This window comes from Schistocerca nitens, chromosome 10, assembly GCF_023898315.1.
Source record: "Schistocerca nitens isolate TAMUIC-IGC-003100 chromosome 10, iqSchNite1.1, whole genome shotgun sequence".
Lineage (NCBI taxonomy): Eukaryota > Metazoa > Arthropoda > Insecta > Orthoptera > Acrididae > Schistocerca > Schistocerca nitens.
Window position 1 is genome coordinate 86098683 of NC_064623.1, and position 26087 is coordinate 86124769.

Consider the following 26087-nt stretch of genomic DNA (forward strand, 5'->3'; position numbering starts at 1 on the left):
TGGGAGGCTCTAGCCACACGACATTTCCATTTAGGTCTCTAACATGTTGTAAAGACGCAATTGCTAGAGAATTCTCACAGTGGTTTTATTAAGGTTATTAAGTGAGGAAATGAGGAAAAATAAGGTCAGTAGCTGACTACAAAAGCACCTTCTAGGTACAAAATAAAAGTGTACTCTCTTATGTTGTTCCAAAACCAATAGCGTTTCTCGTTTTACCAGCTATCGTTGGCTCCTAAGAATTACATTCTTTCATCGAAAAAGTCTGTAATTAGTGGATTAACACGGTAGAGAATAAAATTTTGCATACTAACCATATCGCAAAACACTCTCCTCTTTGCGTCCTATCATTTGCCAAAATCCCATTTTGAGATCTCAAACTGTTTATGAGATGTGAGGAATGTTGTGGACATTTTATTGTGGACTCATCGCTTTCGCGGCGCGATCGCAGATGAGTGTGTTACATCACATCAATTTTCTCGAGATTGGTGACAGACAGAGACTTCCACTCAAGTCTAGAAAAATTCGATATCTTAGCTAAATTTCATAGGTACAACATATTGTGTGATTTGCACCAAACGCAAAATCATAGCGAACCCCATTTTTCACTACAAACTTTTTCGAATTACGCTGAGTGTGTACCTTCAATGACAAGATCACAAAAACTACACTATGTGATCAAAAGTATCCAGACACCTGGCTGAATATGACAAGTCCGTGGCGCCCTCCATCGGTAATGCTGGAATTAAATATGGTGTTGGCTCACCTTTAGCCTTCATGACAGCTTACACTCTCCCACGCATACGTTTAATCAGGTGCTGGAAGGTTTCTCGGGGAATGGCAGCCCATTCTTCACGGAGTGCTGCACCGAGGAGAGGTATCGATGTCGGTCGGTGAAGTCTGACACGAAGTCGGAGTCCCAAACCATCCCAGAGGTGTTCTATAGGATTCTGGTCAGGACTCTGTGCAGGCCAGTCCATTACAGGGATGTTAATGTCGTGTAACCACTCTGCCACAGACCGTGCATTATGGGCAGATGCTCGATCGTGCTGAAAGATGCAATAGCCATCCCTGAATTGCTCTTCAACAGTGGGAAGGAAGGAGGTGCTTAAAGCATCAATGTAGACCTGTGTTGTGATACCGTCACGCAAAACAACAAAGGATGACAGCCCCCCTCCATGAAAAACACGACCATCGCCTCCGGATCTCACTGTGGGAAGTACACACGCTGGCAGATGACGTTCACCGGGCATTCGCCATACCCACATGTAATGCATACGTGCATTCCCTTCACGTGTTTAGGCCAAGTTCTAAGCACATTTGTGCGATCGGGAATGCTCAGTAGCAACCGGGCTACATGTACATCTGACAATTATGCGTCATCAGGGAACATTAATATAATATCATAGGAGGCAATGTTGTGCAACCTTAGTAGGGACAAGATCCAACTATTCGGGAGTAGGATCTTACAGTCTGAGACAGTGTTCCCGAGACAAACTTCCGTCGGTCCATTGATCGTGACCGGGCCAAATATCTCACGAAATAAGCGTCAAACGAAAAAAAAACACAAAGAAAGAAACTCGTCTAGTTTGAAGGGGGAAACCAGATGGCGCCATGGTTGGCCCGCTAGATGGCGGTGCCATAGGTCAAACGGATATACACTGCTGATTTTCTACATAATGTTCTACCGATGCTACTACAAGATGCGTGACAGAATGGCGATGTTCTTCCAACATGATGGATGTCCGGCACATAGCTCGCGTGCGGTTGAAGCGGTATTGAATAGCATATTTCATGACAGGTGGACTGGTCGTCCAAGTACCATACCATAGCCCGCACGTTCGCCGGATATGACGTCCCCGGATTTCTTTCTGTGGGGAAAGTTAAGGATATTTGATATCGTGATCCACCGACAACATGCGTCAGCGCATTGTCAATGATGTCGTTACACGTATTGCCTAATGCATTGAGGTTGACGGACATCATTTTGATCACTTATTGCATCAATGTGGTATTTACAGGTGATCACACTGTGACAGCATGCGTTCTCAGAAATGATAAGTTCACAAAGGTACATGTATCACATTGGAACAACCGAAATAAAATGTTCAAACGTACCTACGTTCTGTATTTTAATTTAAAAAACCTACCTGTTACCAACTGTTCGTCTAAAATTGTGAGCCATGTGTTTGTGACTATTACAGCGCCATCTATTACAAAGCGAAAGAACTGGTCCAACTAAAACATTCATATTTCTTTACGTACTATACGAATATGTAATTAAAATGCGGGTTCCTATTTTAAAAAACGCAGTTGATATCCGTTTGACCAATGGCAGCGCCATCTAGCGGGCCCACCATAGCGCCATCTGATTTCCCCCTTCAAGCTAGACACGTTACGTTCTTTGTAGTTTTGTTGTTTGACGCTTACTTATTTCGTGAGATATTTGGCCCGGTCAGTATCAATGGACCACCCTGTATACTGATTTCCACTACTGTAGTGGCATCTCAATCCACTGTGGTGAATGAATTTCACTCAGGCGATCATCAGATAATATTACTCACGAGAGAATACATCGTCGGCAAGGACAGGAGTGAGCTACGACAAGGAACCTCACAGTTCGCACAGAATGCATACTTGTTAAAGGAGTGTGTGTGCCAAAGTGCATGCCGTGCACTGAAGCCACCTCATGTGGACCGACGTGGGCTGCCTTCTAGTTTTCCTTCTGATAACAGAAACAGATTACCCCGCAGTTGCGTTGGCGAGAGGCCCTCTAAACACAGACGTGCTGAGCTGATAACGACGACAGCTGCGCGGCACTTTTACGGACAAAGGAGGCGGAGATTTCCCTTATCGCTGCACTGACTCCTTATGTGAGACGTGTTGCAATTGGCCAGCCGTTAAGGTCACAGAACAGGAAAGCTGCGCAACAACACCCTCACCGTCTCTAATAGGAAGTGAAAGTGGGTGCCGGCTGTTATCTGTACTTACCTGTACCCTGCAAGCCACCTTACCTTGTGTGGCGGTGCGTACTTTTGTTACCACTTTCTATGACACCTTCCCTGCTCCATTCACCAGTGGCGCGTCGGTAAATCTCCATATTTAGCTTCTCGGATATTCTCGTAGCGGTCGTTACGCGAGACCTGTGTTAGAAGAAGATTTTTATTTTAGGGCGCAAAAATGACAGATGTCATACGCGCCCTTGTCAGAACTGTAGAACATGGAGACGAAAAAGGAGTTAAAAATGACTACACGTTAAGCTAAAAACAGGAGGTTCCTCTTGGAGAGAGGGCCATAAAATAACCGCGCGGGGTTAACCGAGCGGTCTCAGGCGCTACAGTCATGAACTGCGCGGCAGGTCCCGGCGGAGTTTCGAGTCCTCCCTCGGGCATGGGTGTGTGTGTTTGTCCTTAGGATAATTTAGATTAAGTACTGTGTAAGCTTAGGGACTGATGACCTCAGCAGTTAAGTCCCATAAGATTTCACACCCATTTGAACATTGGCCGTAAAATACGCCATACAGACAGCAGAGGTCCTGAACTAAAAAAAAATGGTTGAAATGGCTCTGAGCACTATGGGACTTAACAACTGTGGTCATCAGTCCCCTAGAACTTAGAACTACTTAAACCTAACTAACCTAAGCACATCACACACATCCATGCCCGAGGCACGATTCGAACCTGCGACCGTAGCGGTCACGCGGTTCCAGGCTGAAGTGCCTAGAACCGCACGGCCACACCGGCCGGCTCCTGAACTAAAGATTAAATGGCCTTCGTCATATTGCTGCGACGGACAAAAAGTAAAACGTGCTCGACAGCCCATGCATCAGATGTCAAATATAAATTAGAACGTAAGTGGTTAAAAAAATGGCATTCCATCAGGAAATGGCGAACCGTCAAAGGTTTAGGACAGTGAGCATACAGTGGTGGGAGATCGCCGCTTTACAAATGGCGGTGGGTAAAAAGAGCCCAATACACAACCTACCTGAAATGATGTCCCTGCGGCGGGAGGGTGAGAGGAGGTCGTCCAAGCCATTGGGAGAGGTTCAATTCCCCGCAATTTGTTCCCATGAAGTGAGGACCACTGGTTGTGCCAAAGCGACATCACCTGCTGACAGACGGTAACACAGACGTCATCGGAGGGAAGCACTATGTTGTCATCGGAACGTACCCTCTCGGAATTGCTATAGTAAACCCCTCTGGTATGGGCAACACCTCTTTTGTAGAGTGTACCTCTGGAGTGCATTTAGCATCTTCACAATGCTCTCGCGCTTACTACGAGGGTTGGAACTTCAATAGTAGCAACTATTTATTTACAGCTCGTACAAAATAGATACGTGTTTCAAAGTTTTACTGACCTTCAAAGTAGTCACCAGCATTGTGTATAACCTGTTGCCGGCGCTGTGGAAGTCGTAGGGTACTCTTAAGGCGCGTTTACACTGAGCTCAGAACATGTTTTTGTTCGGAACATTGTGTGCAACTTGTTTCCTCAACATGTTGGCAACATTGTTCGTTGTTCGCATTCCTGTTTACACTAGCGACCAACATTTCTACGTATTCGAATAGTCTACTGGGGTGAACTGATAGGTTACTTTGTGTATTCACATCAAAAGATACGCTATGTCAAGTGAAGAGGAAGAATTAATGACATTTGGTGCTGCATTAATAATACTTAACGAAATGAACAGACCAACAAAACGACGTAGTCGTCGTTGGTGGAACAAAACATACTATAGAAGGCGTGGCGGGAATGACATGCTTTGTGAGCTGAATTTGAAAGACGGTTCTGGCTTTCGTAACTTCACTAGGATGTAGCCGTCAGATTTTGAAATGTTGTTGGATATTATAGGCACAGTTGTTTCAAAGAAAGACACAAATTTCAGAAAAGCAATCCCTGTGAAGCAAAGACTTGCGGTTACTCTTCGTTTCCTTGCATCAGGAGACTCCTGTCAAAGCCTTGCATATTTATTCCACATTTCAAAGCCAGCCATATCTCAAATAGTTCCGGAAGTTTGTGAAGCTTTTCTCAAATATTGCAATTTTGAGTTGTGTCACTGTTCTTGCCAGGTTGCGACGTATTTAATTGATTAGATATTAATTTTATATTAGTATTTACATATTTGCATCATTCCAAGAAGATACTTTCTTCAAAATCCAAATCAGATATGCTGCCAATGAATGTGACAGGGGAATCTGCAGTCTATGTTTATTACTGTATGCTGCTGCTTCCTCAGATCATTCAGTTCTTCCTCGTACAGCACATCACTTATTCGTCGTGTAGCCACCGTCCTTTCATAGGGCCGAAGCTCTTTCAGTTTAGTGACAACAAATTTTCCGAAATCTGTTGCCGAGTCCTGTTGTCGGCGTTGATGTTGCTGTTGCATAATATTACGCAACATTTCCGCTGCATTAAGTATGGGGTCGCTTCTTCCAGCCACCCACCCTCTTGGCCCGTTTTTGTGGAGGTGGTGTGCTGTCCTCTTCACCTTTCTTGCAGGTTACTCTGTTTCAGCTGCTGCATGTTGAGGTAGCTCTTGCGAAACTTGAAGCCAAATTTACTTGATTCAGATGCCACCTACTGAAGACGAATGGCGTTCAAAAGAAAGTGTGTTCCGCCAGGCACTCCACTTCCCTCATTGTGTGGGAGAAATTGATGGGAAGCACATTGTTCTACAGTGCCCTGTTGCTAGTGGGAGCGAGTTTTATAAATATAAAGGATCGTTTAGCATGGTCCTGCTTGCTGTAGTTGACGCCAACTACAACTTTTATATGCTGACGTTGGCTGTCAAGGGAGGATTTCTGATGGGGGTGTGTTCAAGAATGCCTCCATAAGTGAGCTAATTCACAAAAACAAAGTGAACTTGCCACGTCACGAGTGTTTACCTGGAGGGACAAAGCCACTACCATACGTATTTCTATTACAGGAAAACATCATGAAGCCGTATCCAGGTAGGCACAACAGAGGCTCGAAAGAGAGAGTCTGTAACTACAGATTGTCAAGGGCAAGCATGAGTGTGGAAAACACATTTGGTATTATGGCTTCAGTGTTTCGTGTCTTTGGCAAACCGATCCTATTACAACCACAGAAGGCACAAACCATCACAACGACAGCAGTGTGTCTGCACAATTTTTTAAGAAGAAATTCGGAGTCAAGTTATTACAGCCCACCAGGAAGCTTCGATTCTTTTTGTCCACAAACAGGTGAAGTCATTCCAGGGGCATGGTGACGAGGTGCTAATGCATCCTCTATAACTGCACTCCCAAATATACCACGGAGAACTTCTCATTCAAGGTAATTCGCGCGACGAATTTGGCAACTACTTTGTGAGCCCACAAAGAGATGTTCCATGGCAAAATAATTGCAGTTAAAATTGTTGTACAAGAGAATAAAATTAATAATAAGCAAGTATAACATTGTTTACCTCTTTAATTGTGTCCCGCGCCTCCTTTGGTTCCTGCATATCACCCAGGAAACGTAGATAATTAAATCCAAACCACTTCGTTTCGTAAATTGTCTCAGTAGCACATCCAGATTTTTTACTTTCCTCTATTTTACTTTTATCTCGTCGGTACTGAGACAAGAGAGATTTAATTTTTTTGTCCACATCACTGCTGCTGGTGCCAAGCACCACAGCAACTTTTTGTAATGAATCATGTTTGACTTTAGTATTTTTTTAAATTGCGCAACGTACATTCCACAGGCACTCCTCTGTCTCATAGAGCGATATAAATTGGAAAATTTTGTCTCGTGACCACTCCATTTCAAATAAAAGTGGACATAAAATAAACGCATCACTACACTCACAGCAAAACAAACATCAAAACATTCACTCAGAGCAAACGAACACTGTTTCTTTGATCTCTACCGACGCAGCAGTGGAACATTGATTTTGTGTTGCCAACATGTTGCGAACATCGGTAGTCCATTACTAGCCACGAACACTATTGCGAACTCAGTGTAAAGGCGTCTTTAGAACTGCCAGTTGTGTTGACAGTTTGAGCGGCGCTGTCAATTGCCCGATGAATTTGTAGCAGTTCTGAAGCGAATGCCGTGAAGTGTTTCCTTCAGTCTAAAAATCCGTTGAGCTCACGAGGGTTTAGTTAAGGGGAGTGCAGTAGGTGGTATAGCACTTAGCAGCCCCATCAGTCAAACAAATCGGTAACAGCTTGCACAGCACGTGCTTGAGCATTGTCCTGCAAATTGATGGTCAGGTCCTGCCTGTCATCACTTCTGTGTCTAAGCTGGTCATACGTTGTGTTCCAAAAATGAACAGCATAGTGACAGAAGAATGAAGGAAACCACGGCATTCGCTTCAGAACTGCTACGAATTCGTCGGGCAATAGACCGCGCCGCTCGAACTGTCAACGCAACTGGCACGGCTAAGAGTAACCTACGACGTCCACATCGCTGGCAACGGGTTATACACAGTGCCGGTAACTACTTTGAAGGTCAGTAAAACTTTGAAACACGTATCTATTTTTTTAAAAGCTGTAAATAAATAGTTGCCTCTATTAAAGTTCCAGCCCTCGTAAACAACATGCTGAAGAGACAATCCACTCTTCGTTGGATCTTCTCTAGCTCTTGTATTATCTTGCTTGGTAAGGATCCCAAACTGACGAAAAATGTTCAGTGGATTGCTACTCAGAGCAACAGAATTTTAAATTATATCTTATGCGCAGTATGTCTATGAAAACGGCTTTTGCAGTAGCCATCAATCTAGTAGTCGACGTTGCGATAAACTGTCAACAGATGAATGAAGCATCCTATCCTACTCTCAGAGCTCACTGTTATGGGGTATGCTAGCATCTCGTGTAGGGTTGCCAGAATTTGTTGCTAGCAAACCGGGTCGTTTCTATAAAATTAACTAAAAAGGCCATAGTTTGTGAATCATAAACCAGGACATTTTTTCTTAAAAGTGAAATAGTTGTACAAATAACTGCTGTATTCAATTGATGTAGTGAAATAAATAAATAAATGAACACGTTATACCGTAATAAAACCCGAGGGAGGGCATTCAAATGGTAATAACATTTCACAATATTAGTACTGGTAACACAAGCCTTTTTTTTTAATTTGAATCATTAATACGAGATACAAAATTATCTACTGAAACACCATATGTTGAAGTGTAAAGTTCACATAACTTGTTATCCTACGCCTCAAATTTATCTGAATTCTGAGCTTTACAGAGAAAACCTTTCCGCTGAGTGATGTATTCATAAAACTTAGATCAACTCATTTGATAATTAAAAAGACATTTGGTACTTGTAATATGTTTCGTTCCTCAGTCCATCGCACATTCATGCGAAAAATACTCGTTCCACTTTTGCATTGCGCCCTGGAATACTAAAGACGAATCCACACAGATTCAGCAACTGAGAATACTGTTCTTCGCATCCAATCTGTCGAAAGAAATAGGTCCATTTCTCCTGACATGATTTACTACCCCAGTTATCGGCTATTTTTGTTGATTTCTTGTTTAGTGAACTGCTTGATTAAAGAAAACTGGTCAAGCAATAAACTATCATCTACTGACAATCATCTACCTTCTACAAATGTTGTGGTCCTTGTCACATTGCTTCACTCAGGTTCTGCGCCCAGCAACATCCATTTAAAAATGAAAAACTCACTCAGACTTGTTGACCATTTTTCTAAATGAGCTGTACACGTTTCATAATGGCTCTGAGCACTATGCGACTTAACTTCTGAGGTCATTAGTCGCCTAGAACTTAGAACTAATTAAACCTAACTAACCTAAGGACATCACACACATCCATGCCCGAGGCAGGATTCGAACCTGCGACCGTAGCGGTCACGCGGTTCCAGACTGAAGCGCCTTTAACCGCACGGCCACACCGGCCGGCTACACGTTTCATAAAATTGTTTTGCATCAACATGAAATTTTTGAATTTCATTTGTTAATCCAAACTCGTTGTTATGCAAGAGAGACGTCACTTTGAGTGGAATAAAACTTTCTTCTTTACGATGTTCCGTGGTTCTGCTAGTATTTTCCAAAATCGCAGCTAGTTCTGTAACATTGCTGTCTGCTTTCTCAAGTGTAAGTATTTGTCTTTGAAACACACTCAACTATGCAGGAACCACAGATGTGCTTCCGTTAACGGAATTCTGGAAGTGGGATGTCAGAAATTTAGGTGCCTTTTCTCCTAAGAGGAAGAATGATTTAAGAGCATTATACAACTTCAGTACCCTCTCTGCAGCAACAAACAAAGATAACCACCATGTTTTTGTATGTGACAACAATGCATGATACTCTACGTCCACAAACTCACAAAACTCCTTTAGGCGCTCCGTTCGTGCTGTGTGTATCAAGAATTAATTTAAAAGTTTAACTATAAAGGTTTCTGCGTCAACACTCATTACATCAGTGGCTGTCTTGGCAGCATTGTGTATTACGTGAGCAGGGCAGCTGACTCCTAAAAGATTTTCTGTTTACTTCACTTTTCACCCTTTTCAGTCTAGCAAATACATTGTTTGTACCTGCTTGTCGCATTCCTCCAAAATTAGTGTTGGAATTGTCACCGCAAAATGCAATACACTTACTCTTATCAATTTTATTTTCTTCTAACGCAGTAATGGATTAAGCCAGAAGACAAAAGGCCAAGGAAATCAGAAGAATCAATAGAGACCATCAAAAAGAAACCCTAAACTTCATAGAGGAATCATTCAAACAACATAATACAAGGGACTACTATAGGACATTCAGAAAATATCAGTTAAAGTATACTCCACCCACACTCATGATGAAAAATAAAAATGGGGAACTAGCACACAATAATAAAGACAGTGCCAGCGTTCTAGCTGATCTCTTCAAAGAATTACTAAATGCCGAGGAACCAAGAGAATACCTAGATTTCGAACCACATCCAAAAAACAAAACACATCCAGAGAAGATTACACCGCCAGATCTCAGTGAAGTAATCGAAGCAACTAGGTGGCTCAAGAACCACAAAGCAGCAGGGGAGAATGAACTGGTCGCAGAGCTGTGGGAGAAACCTCCATAAGCACATAGTAGACATCTGGAATTCTGAAAAAATGCCAAAAGAGTGGAACACAGCTATAATCCACCCACTACACAAAAAGGGTGATAGATCGGATCGAAACAACTATCGGGGGATTTCGCTGCTTGATGTCACATATAAGATCATGTCCAGAATTATCTTTACAAGAATTCAGGAACAACTCGACCAAGAACTTGGAGAATATCAAGGAGGATTTTGTCCTGGAAGAAGCGGCCCAGATCAAATTATCAGCCTTAAGTGGATCATGAAACATCAAAGAGTGAGTAACAAGAAGTTGTTCACCACTTTTGTTGAATTCAAGAAAGCATATGACAGTATCCATCGTGAGTCATTACTTAAAATTCTCGCGGAATTTGGATTGCACTTGAAATTCGTTAATATTATTGGACTCACCCATAAGAATACTAAATCAAAAGTTAAATTCAGAGGGGAACTATCTGAATCATTTGAAATCCGGATGGGAATTCTACAGGGGGATGATCTCTCACTACTACTATTTAACTGCGCACTGGAGAAAGTCATGCAGGAGTGGAAAAAGAAATGCCAGCCAAAGGTCAAGATTGGCAGAAATATCAAACTCAACTGCCTGGCCTTTGCTGATGATCTAGGCTGCTCGCAAATAGCGTGGAAGAGGTTAAACACCAAATTGAAGAACCCCAAAAAATAGCAGCAAAAGTCGGACTACGGATCTCGTTTGAAAGACAGAAATGATGCCATCCTTCAAGGTTGAAACACCAGCTATTACACTGAATGATAACAACAAATAAAAACTGTAAATAAATTCAATTATCTTGGGGAGGTGATAAGTTGGAATTCAAACGAGAAAATGTCACTAGAAAGCAGAACAACTAAACTGAAAGAAGCGCAACATATCACCTGGCCAACATAAAAGAAGAAATCTCTCTCGACAAATGAAAAACTCAGACACTACCACTCTGCTATTAAACCTGAAGCAACCTATCTAGTGAAACACTGTTCAAGACAAATATCAAATCAACCACACACAAACTACAGAGAGCAGACAGAAGAATCCATAGAACAGTTATAAACAAAAAATACGAAGTAGAGGGACAGTGACGAATACTACCTAACGAAGTTGTATACCAAGAAACTGAGTCAGTAATTAACACAATGCTTTTTTTCTGGTACATTTCTAGAGAATCAGAAACCCGGATACTGAAACAACTTCACCTACTTTTGGAAAAGTGAGACCAAGAACAAGTGGTTCAAAGAAGTTCAGGATGATTGAGGCGAGTTAGGCTTGATATTGCAACAAATTGAAGGCAGAGAAGAGAAGAAGATCCTGAAAGACAGTGACACGAGATCTAAAGTAAAGAAATTTACACGCAAAAATACACCGTAACTGATGAAGAAAGGGCACCCAGGTCGGAAAGGATGAAGACGTTTTGGGAGCAGAAGAGCAAAGACAAATCTATAACTAGTATTAAGACTTAAATGTACGTAGGTTGGAAATTAAATAGTGGCAACACTGCTGTGGAGACACTATGCAATGGAATCTACTATTGTCGCTGATACGTTGTTGACATACCTACCTTACCTCCGAGCAAATGGACTCGCCCGTCCCACGTCACTAGCGTGCGCACAATCGAGGGAAACAGTCACTTGGAGTGGGCGGTCTAACGTAACGGTGTCACTATGTTTTGGAAACAGGAACAACGGAGTTGGACCAAGATTGAATGTGCCAGAGGTTGTACTGTACGACAGTGTCATCAAGGTCATCAAGAGGCGTGCGGGGAATCGGCATTGCCGTACAGAACAGTGGCACATTTGGTAAAAGCCTTCAACGAATGTCTGCAAACTGTGGCAGACATGCATCGACCAGGTCATCATAGCGTCTCTGAAGAAGAACTGCATTCTGTTCCGCGTTAGTGGACAGTGATCGTTGCCATACGATTCCTGATCTCGCCCACGAAACCGGATTAGCGCATACGACTGTGCTTCGCATCCTGAAGGAACGGCTGGGCATGCGAAAAATTGTATCACGATGGGTTCCGCGTGACTTGACGGAAATGCAGAAATGGATGCGTTACGACGCTGCTCAGACGCACTTGGAGCGCTATGAGCGCGAAGGAGAGGCTTTCTTGCGCCGTATCGTAATACTGGGTGAGACATGGGCCACATGGTACGAGCCAAAACTTAAACGCCAATCCAACGACTGGCGTCATTATGGGTCGCCGCGAAAGTCGCAATAGCATCAGAGCCCTAGTATGGTGAAAGTTATGGTGATTCTTGTGTACGACTGTGATGGTGTTATCCTGACGCATTACGTTCCTCCACGGCAGACCGTCAGTGCACAGTATTACCTGCATTACCTGCGAGCAGCATTGCGAAAGAACGGGCGACACTTTATGCACAACCCACCCATCATTTTGCACGACAATGCTCGTGCGCCTACAGCTGTGGCTGCTCTGTTCAGTGGATGGGGCTGGGAAGTACTGTATCATCCACCATACTCTCCGGACCTAAGTCGTTGTGACTTTGATTTGATTCCGAAGATGAAGGAACCACTTCGTGCCATTCGCTTTTTGAACTGTTCCAAAGATTCGACGGGCAGTAGACCGCTTCATTCGCACCATCAACAGAACAGGCTCTGCTAACGGATTACTGCGCCTTCCACACCGCTGGCAACGAGTTCCACACAACGCTGGTGACTACTCTGAAGGACAGTAACAGGTACAAACATGTAACACTTTTGTATCGGTTGCGAATAAATAGTTGCCACTATTTAAGTTCCAACCCTCGTAAATGGATTGAATAAAGTGCTCCAAAGCGGGAGTAAAATAGGTAAATAATAAATAAATGCAGTACGTACTTGTAGAGGCGGTTTCATTTGGCAGAAACTAATTTAAGAAATTTAACTTGAATGCCATTCTGACGTGTAAAATATTGAACAGTTCACAGAAATATTTTTTCAGCCTTGTGATTCCTCGGATATATAGTTATTGAATAATAGCGGACCAGTGAAAGGTCGTCGCATATTTGTTTGACAGTGTCAGGTACCAAAACTGCTTTCAAAAGTACTGTTGTTTTTGTTCTGCGCAACGTCACACTCTTCGCCGTGATAGAACCGTTAAAAAGATTGGAGCTCAGCCTAGAAGTACAGTATACACATTTCAAAGACTTATGATGTTTAACAGTATGATAACCATTCTTAATTCCGCTGCTGCTACTGGTTGGCTCTGTTTTGATGACTGAAATAAAAAAGCTGTCTATTTTTTTAAGTGCTAGCAGAGCACATTTTTGATTTACGCTTTTGGCTGCCTGAATGACCTGTAATATCTGCCCTTCCTCCATGTGAAACGCAAACATATGAGTTACATATTCCACTTCATAGTCATGTCTTCCTCGTTCGATGAAAGACCGTTCTACTGTATATCTGTCTTGAACACTTTCACTTTGGCATTTGGAGCTCACGTCACACACACGCGCAAATATGAACCAAGCGCAATAACCCCCGGACTGAGAACCCTGTAACTGCAACGTATGAACTGAATTGAATCCCAAGATAAAGAGTTAATCACAGAAAGAAGCGTTACCCGCAATAAAGGCCCCTGACAGACGCCGGCAGGTGCAACAATGAAATAAAAATCATTATTTTGCTTAACAGTGACAGTTAAAATACAAATTCACGCCAGCATTTGGGAAAAAATAGACGGTATGAGACCTATTTTCGGGACGCTCATTTTTTAAATCCGAAACCGGAACTGTCCAGGAAAACCGGGACGAAAATGGCTCTGAGCACTATGGGACTTAACATCTGAGGTCATCAGTCCCCTAGAACTTAGAACTACTTAAACCTACTTAAACACATCCATGCCCGAGGCAGGATTCGAACCTGCGACCGTAGCAGTCGCGCGGTTCCACACTGAAGCACCTAGAACCACTCGGCCACCCTGGCCGGCAAACCGGGACATCTGGCAACCCTATTCTGGTGGGATGTTGGGAAGGTGTAGTTTTTTAGTTCCGGCTACGTCCTCCGCAATGTCGCGGTTAGTGGTTCAGAAACTGAGTTCCATCGTCAATGTCGGCCTCTAGCGCAAACGACAGCACATAAAGGTCGCACATTCGCTACAACGTTCTCAATACGCCCTGACGCACATATGCATGAGAGCTGCGATAAACACATGCAGCGATACTGTCGGCTCCGTAAAGGCAAGAGAGTGTTTGCAAGAAGTCCGGACAATAGTCTTCCATTTGTCTTCGCACGCATGTGTTTGTCATGGTGTGTGACACCTCTGCACCTGCTTCACGGGCACGTGTCTGAAGCTCAAAAAACCCAAAGGAGGCTGATGCTCGCATTAATCACCAACAGTCAGCAAGTGCAGTTATAATTTCACGCTGGAGCCTCCATGCCCCTGATAAATCTGGGAACATGCATTGTTAAAAAGCTCGCAACCATTCCAGTGATGACAAAAGAAAGTGTCGATTAAATGGCCATAAAACGAACTGGTGCTCGGTACGCAAGTAAGGTATCCGCACACCCTCAAGTTTCTTTTGTTGACTTGCCATTAGCCATTAACACTTCTCCTGGAAGCCCAATTAAAATGAAGCCTGCTCAACAGCGCACACCTTTCTTTACAATGCTTAACGATGTATTGTCGAAGAGCACATCGTTTTTCCGTCTAGTCCTTTGAACGTCTCCCAACTACTGCTTCCCTTTCACGTCCATCGATTCTCCTAACTGCTGCATGGTTTCTGAGCAAGTTGACAATGTGCCAGTTAAAGAGGGGGCGGGGATGAGGTGTTGATTTCACTGGATATCGACCCTGACAGCGGCTCTGACACCAACCTGGGACGAAGAAATGCCGAACTCTGCCAGCGAGGAAGCAGAGCCGACAGAAAATGAGGCGGCCGCGGCTGGTACTACCCAGCGTACTACAGAGCCCACAGCCGCGCACCGGTCTGCTGTTGAGCGAGGTGGCGCACTGGTTAGCACACTGGACTCACATTCCGGAGGACGACTGTTCAAACCCGCGTCCGGCCATCCTGATGTAGGTTTCCCGTGATTTCCAAAATCGTTTCAGGCAAATGTCGGGATTGTTCCTTTGAAAGGGCAAGGCCAACTTCCTTCCACATCCTCCTAATCCGCTGGGACCAATGACCCCGCTGTTTGGTCCCTTCCCCCCAAATCAACCAACCAGTTTGCTGACGCATTATTGTAATTGTTACTATTACTGTATAACGTAACAGGTAATATACGTGTACTTATGCAGTGAATGTACAGCTTAATGTTTAAACGTGAAAAGATGATTTCACAACTCGCTGTCACTTCACACAAGGCTTAGATCTGCTTTGACAGCGAAGAGCTGGTAGTTCTCCACAGTATGTCCAATTGTTTGATCCTCGGCATCACAATCATACGCAGCACTTTCACAAAAAACCCACTTCCACAAGCTCTGGCCACATATCCCTTGCCCCGTTCGGATGCGGTTATCCAACTGCCCGCGATTTGGAATATCAAACTCTGCAGGCTTCGACATTGCCTATTAAAATTCGGTGGGCGTTTTGTGGGCGAATCTCATTCTGGCATTGTTCCCACTTCTTGGCGACTTTGATGGCCAGAAGATCAACCAGAGGTGGCTTTTGTGACTCTGGGCGTACAGCCGATGGAGTCTGCAAACTGCTACTTAGAAAAATGGTTCAAGTGGCTCTGAGCACTATGGGACTTAACATCTGAGGTCATCAGTCCCCTATAACTTAGAACTACTTAAACCTAACTAACCTAAGGACATCACACACATCCATGCCCGAGGCAGGACTCGAACCTGCGACCGTAGCGGTCGCACGATTACGGACTGAGACGCCTAGAACCGCTCGGTCACACCGGCCGGCTGCTCCTTAGAAACTAGTTGTTATGAGATTCTCTCTGCGTAAGAATTTTTGAGTTAAAATCTTTTGAAGAACATGTAATGTGGGAAAGTTTTCTAGTAAACAGTAGAATCCACTTGCATCTGCTAATCCTCGTTTATTGTGGAATCAAGGTTTCGCGGTAACCTTCAGATTAAATTTTGCTGGACTACATTAAGCTATTAAATAACAACAACTGCTGACGTTCTATAAGGCACATATCCTGCCGTCATCAAATGCAACAGACGTTGAGAGATCCATTAAAAATCTTAGATAATTCTGGGTTATCACTGAGGAATATTCTAACCTCATACTACCTAGAAAAACAGCTATCTCGGCTGCGTGTGCGGACGCAACCTCTAGTGAGTCATAGCGGAAACTCACACTGCACATGATGTTATGTAGTATGAGAACACTGGTCCAAATTCCAGTGTCCTTTGGTGATGCTACAAAAATATCTAAGATTGTTAATGGATCTTTCAACATGCATAGCATTTGATGCTCCCAGACTGTGTGCCTTATATACTGAAGAGCCAAAGAAATTGATACATCTGCCGAATATTGTGTAGAGTTCCCGCGAGCACTCAGAAGTGCCGGAAAACGACGTAGCATGGAGTCGACTAATGTCTGAAGTAATGCTGGAGGGAATCTACACTATGAATCCTGCAGGGCTGTCATAAATCCGTAAGAATTAGAGGGAATGGAGATCTCTTCTGAACAGCACGTTGCAAGGCATGGCAGATATGCTCAATAATGTTCAATTCTGGGCCAGCGGAAGTGTTTAATCTCAGGAGAGTGTTCCTGGAACCACTCTGTAGCACTTCTGGACGTGTGGGGTGTCGCATTGTCCTGTAGGAACTGCCCAAGTCCGTCAGAATGCACAGTGAATTTGAATGTATGCAGATGATCAGACTGGATGCTTCCGTACATGTCGTTTCTAGACTATCAGGGGTCCCATATCACTCCTACTGCACACGCCCCACACCATTACAGAACCACCACCAACTTGAATAGCCTCCTGTTGATATTCAGTGTCCATTGATTCATGAGGTTGTCTCCATACCCGTACCCGTCCATCCGCTCGATACAATTTGGTACGCGACTCATCTCATTAGGCAACATGTTTCCAGTCCACAACACTTGAGTGTCGGAGTTGACGGGCCCAGGCGAGGCGTGAATCTTCGTGTCGTGCAGTCATCAATGGAACACGAGTGGGCCTTCACCTCCGAAAGTCCACATCGATGATGTTTCGTTGAATGGTTCGCACGCTGACATTTGTTGATGACCCAGCATTGAAATCGGCAGCACTTTGCGGAGGGGTTGCACTTGAACGATTCTCTTAAGTTGTCGTTGCTCCCGTTCTTGCAGGATCTTTTTCCAACCACAGCGATGTCGGAGATTTGATGTTTTACCGGATTCCTGATATTCACAGTACACTCGAGAAATGGTCGTACGGGAAAAACCCCACTTCATCCCTTCCTCTCAGATGCTGTGTCTCATCGCTCGTGCGCCGACATTGAAACTCGCTTAAATCTTTATAACCTGCCATTTTATCAGCAGTATCCGATCTAGCAATTGCGCCACTTGTTGTCTTATATAGACGTTGCCGACCGCAGCGGCGTATTCTGTCATTTTACGTATCTCTGTATTTCAATATGCTTGTGTATACCAGCTTCTTTGGTGCTTCAGCATAGAACATTGGAACGCTGTATTGATTGAATGGCTTAATGTAATTCAGTGAAAGCTTCATTATAGGCGAAACCGGTTGTACGTTGACTCCAGAACAAACGAGGATTAGCAGCTACAAGCAGACTGAACAAAATATTTTACCACAAAAATTTCTCATTTTTGTTTCATTCTTCAAAGAGTAAACTGCGGTTGCCCACGTAGAAAATACACTCCTGGAAATGGAAAAAAGAACACATTGACACCGGTGTGTCAGACCCACCATACTCGCTCCGGACACTGCGAGAGGGCTGTACAAGCAATGATCACACGCACGGCACAGCGGACACACCAGGAACCGCGGTGTTGGCCGTCGAATGGCGCTAGCTGCGCAGCATTTGTGCACCGCCGCCGTCAGTGTCAGCCAGTTTGCCGTGGCATACGGAGCTCCATCGCAGTCTTTAACACTGGTAGCATGCCGCGACAGCGTGGACGTGAACCGTATGTGCAGTTGACGGACTTTGAGCGAGGGCGTATAGTGGGCATGCGGGAGGCGGGTGGACGTACCGCCGAATTGCTCAACACGTGGGGCGTGAGGTCTCCACAGTACATCGATGTTGTCGCCAGTGGTCGGCGGAAGGTGCACGTGCCCGTCGACCTGGGACCGGACCGCAGCGACGCACGGATGCACGCCAAGACCGTAGGATCCTACGCAGTGCCGTAGGGGACCGCACCGCCACTTCCCAGCAAATTAGGGACACTGTTGCTCCTGGGGTATCGGCGAGAACCATTCACAACCGTCTCCATGAAGCTGGGCTACGGTCCCGCACACCGTTAGGCCGTCTTCCGCTCACGCCCCAACATCGTGCAGCCCGCCTCCAGTGGTGTCACGACAGGCGTGAATGGAGGGACGAATGGAGACGTGTCGTCTTCAGCGATGAGAGTCGCTTCTGCCTTGGTGCCAATGATGGTCGTATGCGTGTTTGGCGCCGTGCAGGTGAGCGCCACAATCAGGACTGCATACGACCGAGGCACACAGGGCCAACACCCGGCATCATGGTGTGGGGAGCGATCTCCTACACTGGCCGTACACCACTGGTGATCGTCGAGGGGACACTGAATAGTGCACGGTACATCCAAACCGTCATCGAACCCATCGTTCTACCATTCCTAGACCGGCAAGGGAACTTGCTGTTCCAACAGGACAATGCACGTCCGCATGTATCCCGTGCCACCCAACGTGCTCTAGAAGGTGTAAGTCAACTACCCTGGCCAGCAAGATCTCCGGATCTGTCCCCCATTGAGCATGTTTGGAACTGGATGAAGCGTCGTCTCACGCGGTCTGCACGTCCAGCACGAACGCTGGTCTAACTGAGGCGCCAGGTGGAAATGGCATGGCAAGCCGTTCCACAGGACTACATCCAGCATCTCTACGATCGTCTCCATGGGAGAATAGCAGCCTGCGTTGCTGCGAAAGGTGGATATACACTGTACTAGTGCCGACATTGTGCATGCTCTGTTGCCTGTGTCTATGTGCCTGTGGTTCTGTCAGTGTGATCATGTGATGTATCTGACCCCAGGAATGTGTCAATAAAGTTTCCTCTTCCTGGGACAATGAATTCAATTTCCAGGAGTGTATATTGTGTTTTGAGATCTGTTGAGTGAATGTACATCAGTCAGTTAATAGTTTTTCATGCTCTCAACCAGATGTGCGTTCCCTTTGATGTACACTACTGACCATTAAAATTGCTACACCAAAAAGAAATGCAGATGATAAACGGGTATTTATTGGGCGAATATATTATACTAGAACTGACATGTGATTACATTTTCACCCAATTTGGGTGCATAGATGCTGAGAAATCACTACCCAGAACAACCACCTCTGGCCGTAATAACGGCCTTGATACGCCTGGTCATTGAGTCACACAGAGCTTTGATGGCGAGTACAAGTACAGCTGCCCACGCAGCTTCAACACGATACCATAGTTCTTAAAGAGTACTTGGCGTAATATGATGAGCCAGTTGCTCGGTCACCATTGAACAGACGTTTTCAATTGGTGAGAGACATGGAGAATGTGCTGGCCAGGGCAGCAGTCAACACTTTCTGTATCCAGAAAGGCCCGAACAGGACCTGCAACATGCGGTCGTGTATTATCCTGCTGAAATGTAGGGTTTCGCAGGGATCGAATGAAGGGTAGAGCCATGGGTCGTAACACATCTGAAATGTAACGTCCACTGTTCAAAGTGCCGTCAATGCGAACAAGAGGTGACCGAGACGTGTAACCACGCCGGGTGATACGCCAGTATGGCGATCACGAACACACGCTTGTAATGTGCGTTCACCGCGACGTCACCAAACACGGATGCGACCATCATGATGCTGTAAACAGAACCTGGATTCATCCGAAAAAATGACGTTTTGCCATTCGTGCACCCAGGTTCGTCGTCGAGTACACCATCCCAGGCGCTCCTGTCTGTGCTGCTGCGTGAAGGGTAACCGCAGCCATAGATGGTTGTTGTCTTGTAAACGTCCCCATCTGGTGACGGTGACTCAGGGATCGAGAAGTGGCTGCACCATCCGTTACAGCCGTGCGGATAAGATGCTTGTCATCTCGACTGCTAGTGATACGAGGCCGTTGGGATCCAGCACGGCGTTCCGTATTACCCTCCAGAACCCACCGATTCCATATTCTGCTAACAGTCATTGGATCTCGACCAACGCGAGCAGCGATGTCGCGATACGATAAACCGCAATCGCGATATGCTACAATCCGACCTTTATCAAAGTCGGAATCGTGACGGTACGCATTTCTCCTCCTTACACAAGGCATCACAACGACGTTTCAGCAGGCAACGCCGGTCAACTGCTGTTTGTATATGAGAAGTCGGTTGGAAACTTTCGTCATGTCAGCACGTTGTAGGTGTCGCCACCGGCGCCAACCTTGTGTGAATGCTATGAAAAGCTAATCATTTGCATATCACAGCGTCTTCTTCCTGTTGGTTAAATTTCGCGTCTGTAGCACGTCTTCTTCGTGGTATAGCAATTTTAGTGGCCAGTAGTGTTTCTAGCTTTTTTTCCTCTGTGCAGCAGCAGAATATTCGGTTGCAGAGTACACAGTTTACTTAACTTACCGTGTCTGCATTTTCTTCCCATCCTTTTGCGGCTGTTTTGTGGAGCAGATTTACTCGTTGGCCAAGATATTTGACAGGTTGATTCACTGGTGATAAAACAGCCACGGGTCGAGAGTAGCTCCTAGATACTTAAGGGTGTAGTTAGCAACAGTTCTCTCTCTACCAACTGAATTACAGGGAATGCGACTAAATCTACATCTGGATGACAGACACGACCTTCGACACAAGCTACAAGGAAAACACCCGGGTGTGAAAATACAGTGGAGACCACTAGGCGACTCAACGTTTGCAGATTATCTTAAATATCGCATGGAATTCTGAGATTATGCAAAATCATTGAAAACATCACCTAAAACTATTATTTTCTGTATGTATATCCTCCTTTCATTTCAGCAACACCTCCTCATCCTCCCTCATACCCCCCCTCCCCCCCCCCCCCGTTCTCCCTCTCAGTCCTTACTCCCAATGTTTGCATTCACTAATCACTCACTTCAATTAATCTTTGCGTTCATCTAGAATCCTTTAGATCTCTCACTTCACTCATCTTTGCGTCCCTCCGTCTAGAATGCTTTTGATCTTCCCTCTTGTATTTTAACTGACGTGACTTGTTCACTTTTTCTTGTGTGCCAAAATCAAGAACATCGGTACGTGATGGGAGGGAATAACACCTGTACAGTCTCTAATTATCAAAGTATAACATGTCACCTGCCTTAGGTCGCTATAGTGTAGCATATCGGTCTGGATGAAGTGCTTAGCAGACCCACTCATTGTGTTCCTGCAAATTTGAAGTCCAAACGCACCGTATCTACACCTCACAAACTTACCTACAGGGCAGCTAACGGCACGTTGCACACCAACCTGTGAGTTAAGAGTGTGAAAGTATACACAGGGGAAGCAGTCATCATAGACCACAAACAAAACTGGTGAAATACTGATCCAACAGATTTATGATCGAGGCTCAGTGTCCTCAAATTTAGTATACGTACATTCGTTACAACAACTGCGCAAATTTCCTGCCACTTCGCTCAAAAGTCACCTTTACTTGCCAGGCTGGTCTTGATACCACACACCGCTAGGATAGTTCTCGAAATGCTCGCACTTTCGTAGTGAATACAAAATAGCTGAAACCTCTCTCTGTCGCAACCAAATAGCCATCAGCGAAGATGATTTCACAACACAGACAGTACACAGCAAAACAGTAAAGACAACCAACCTGCTTACTTGAGTTGTGACAATGGCGTCAATAAAGGCAAAAGCTTTGTCCATTGTCTGACACAGTCGAAGCCTGCTAGTATGTCATACAGCAAAAGACACTTATAGCCATCATACAAATTGACCTCGTAAGCGTCTTGAATGTTGACAACATTCAGTAAAACTTGCTCATAACAGAACCGCGTGGGACTAAAATAATCTAAATTGGACAGATTTCCGGATTACACAAAACTCATTTTGCTACGAGAAATTTGTCATATATTATGCACAAAAGTACAGTGAAAATTTTTAATTATGCATATACTGTATTTACGTATCTTCACTCCAGCACAGTAGATGTTCATTTACTGTAAATTGGACAACAGAACACTGGACTATTTCACTAATTGATAAATAATATGCCATTTCTATATTTTTTCTCTAACTTTAAAATCGTTTATTATTGTATGTACATCCATATTATTCCCATGTTTGCCGGCCGGGGTGGCCAAGTGGTTAAAGGCGCTACAGTCTGGAACCGCGCGACCGCTACGGTCGCAGGTTCGAATCCTGCCTCGGGCATGGATGTGTGTGATGTCCTTAGGTTAGTTAGGTTTAAGTAGTTCTAAGTTCTAGGGGACTGATGACCTTAGAAGTTAAGTCCCATAGCGCTCAAAGCCATTTGAATCATTCCCATGTTTATTTGCTTTACATTTCACTTTTTTCGCCACACTTCAGGCAGGGAAACTTGTTTTAATTTCCTGTTCAAAACTGTTTTTCCAGTCTTTTTTTGCATCATACAATAGTTCAAACAAGTTTGGAGAATTTTTGTGTGCTGCAAATTGCGTATCATCGTTAATGAATGCAATGGATTCTTCAGGCGCATTAATTATTCTAGGGACATCATTTTGGTCCTCTTCTTCTTCCTGTGTTTCTTCTTCATCAGAGTCTGCATTGAGGATTTCTATTAAATCTGTTGCTGAAGTGAAAGAGGAGTGAGTTGACAGAAAGTCATAACTTTGAATGTAATCCTCTGCACTACATTAAATGTTTCGCGTTTTCATTAATTCAGCAATTGCTGCTGCATTTTCGTGAGCTTCGATGGTCACAGAATCATATTGTTCTTGACTCCCAAACCTCGATTTGGTGAAGCTCTTTGTGACAGTTTCGCGTTTTGTTTCCTTTACTGCCAATCCCATCGAATTTACTGCATGAGACTGCATCAGTCGCCTGCAATGATACTTTAATGTGTAAATAACCCCCTGGTCCATGGTTTATGTCATGCTGGTTGAACCTGGAGAGAACCAAGCCAATTTAACGTTTGATAACGTTACTTTCGGGTGGCAGGTTGCATTGTCTAGGAAAAGGAGAACTTGGCAATTTCCTTTTTTTCATTTTGACACTTAAAGAGCCCAGTCATTTTTCCATAAGGCCACTCACCATCCACACCTTTTTATTGCTTCGCCATGTGACTGGAAGCTTACTGACGTCTGTGTATTCGAAACAACGCGGTTTTGCCGCCTTTCCAATCAGCAGTGGCTTCACCATTTCACCCAACATGTTTCCACACAACAGTACAGTGAGTCTTTCATTGGGCATTTTTCCGCCGGTGCACTTTTCACCTCGAATTGCTAGCGAATTTGAAAGCAGTGCGCGTTAAAATAGTCTCGTTTCATCAGCACTAAACACGCCTTTCATGTCACAATCCACAATTAAGTTGGAGAGTATTGTTTTCGATTCTGTTGCTACACTTTCCTGCACATCCTTAGCTTCCCCACACACGTCATTCCACACGATGCTGTTCCCAGCTTTCTAACTGTCCACTCATCTCGTGGATGCCTTAAATTCCCTAATTCCAAGCTCTTTAGCGACTTTCAGAACCTCACTCTGCAACATGGTTCCAGATAAAGGTAAGTTTTTGCCCGTGCACTTACAAACCATTCCCACACTAGTTCGTTAATTTCTTCATTCCCGGTTATCTTCGCCTTTCTTTTCATCTGCCCGTTCCCTTTCATCCATTCGTTCGGAATCTTATCATTGTTTCTTAAAATCTCATAAATTTGTTTTTTACCGCATTTGAAACGTAACATAATTTCGCGCACAGAGTGTGTCTTTCTCACTCGCCTCGATTACATTAATCTTTTCGTTAAGTGTTAACGACACATACCGGTTGTATCTCTTAAAGTGTTACTAGTCATCTGAAACTGGCAGAAAATAATGACCTTGCCGGGCAAAACCATTGTTTAATCGAACAATACCCCTGACAGATGTGAAAATTACCGAACAATCAGTTTAATAAGTCACAGCTGAAAAAAAAAATACTAACGCGAATTCTTTACAGACGAATGGAAAAACTGGTAGAAGCCGACCTCGGGGAAGATCAATTTGGATTCCGTAGAAATGTTGGAACACGTGAGGCAAACCTACGTTTCTAGCATTTGTAGACTTAGAGAAAGCTTTTGACAACGTTAACTGGAATACTCTCTTTCAATTTCTGAAGGTGGCAGAGGTAAAATACAGGGAGCGAAAAGCTATTTACAATTTGTACAGAAACCAGATGGCAGTTATAAGAGTCGAGGGGCATGAAAGGGAAGCAGTGGTTGGGAAAGGAGTGAGACAGGGTTGTAGCCTCTCCCCGATGTTATTCAATCTGTATATTGAGCAAGCAGTAAAGGAAACAAAAGAAAAATTCGGAGTAGGTATTAAAATTCATGGAGAAGAAGTAAAAACTTTGAGGTTCGCCGATGACATTGTAATTCTGTCAGAGACAGCAAAGGACTTGTAAGAGCAGTTGAACGGAATGAACAGTGTCTTGAAAGGAGGATATAAGATGAACATCAACAAAAGCAAAACGAGGATAATGGAATGTATTCAAATTAAATCGGGTGATGCTGAGGGGATTAGATTAGGAAATGAGACACTTAAAGTAGTAAAGGAGTTTTGCTATTTAGGGAGCAAAATAACTGATGATGGTCGAAGTAGAGGGGATATAAAATGTAGACTGGCAATGGCAAGGAAATCGTTTCTGAAGAAGAGAAATTTGTTAACATCGAGTATAGATTTAAGTGTCAGGAAGTCGTTTCTGAAAGTATTTGTATGGAGTGTAGCCATGTATGGAAGTGAAACATGGACGATAACCAGTTTGGACAAGAATAGAAGCTTTCGAAATGTGGTGTTACAGAAGAATGCTGAAGATAAGGTGGGTAATCACGTAACTAATGAGGAGGTATTGAATAGGATTGGGGAGAAGAGAAGTTTGTGGCACAACTTGACTAGAAGAAGGGATCGGTTGGTAGGACATGTTTTGAGGCATCAAGGGATCACAAATTTAGCATTGGAGGGCAGCGTGGAGGGTAAAAATCGTAGAGGGAGACCAAGAGATGAATACACTAAGCAGATTCAGAAGGATGTAGGTTGCAGTAGGTACTGGGAGATGAAGAAGCTTGCACAGGATAGAGTAGCATGGAGAGCTGCATCAAACCAGTCTCAGGACTGAAGACCACAACAACAACAACAACAACAACAACAACAGGTTTATAGGAGACACATTGTTATACCATCTCAGACAATAAGTCATTGTGCTTAGAGGATTGATTCTGAAATGTAGACTGGCAATGGCAAGGAAAGCGTTTCTGAAGAAGAGAAATTTGTTAACATCGAGTACAGATTTAAGTGTCAGGAAGTCATTTCTGAAAGTATTTGTATGGAGTGTAGCCATGTATGGAAGTGAAACGTGGACGATAAATAGTTTGAACAAGAAGAGAATAGAAGCTTTCGAAATGTGGTGCTACAGAAGAATGCTGAAGATTAGGGTAGATCACATAACTAATGAGGAGGTATTGAATAGAATTGGGGAGAAGACAAATTCGTGGCACAACTTGACTAGAAGAAGGGATCGGTTGGTAGGACATGTTCCGAGGCATCAAGGGATCAACAATTTCGTATTGGAGGGCAGCGTGGAGGGAAAAAATCGTAGAGGGAGACCAAGAGATGAATACACTAAGCAGATTCAGAAGGATGTAGGTTGTAGTAGGTACTGGGAGATGAAGAAGCTTGCACAGGATAGAGTAGCATGGAGAGCTGCATCAAACCAGTCTCTGGACTGAAGACCACAACAACAACAACAATTAATTATTTAGTATGTTCTAAGATTTGCTTCCCGTTTCCGCGTTAGGCACGTTCCGCTTTATA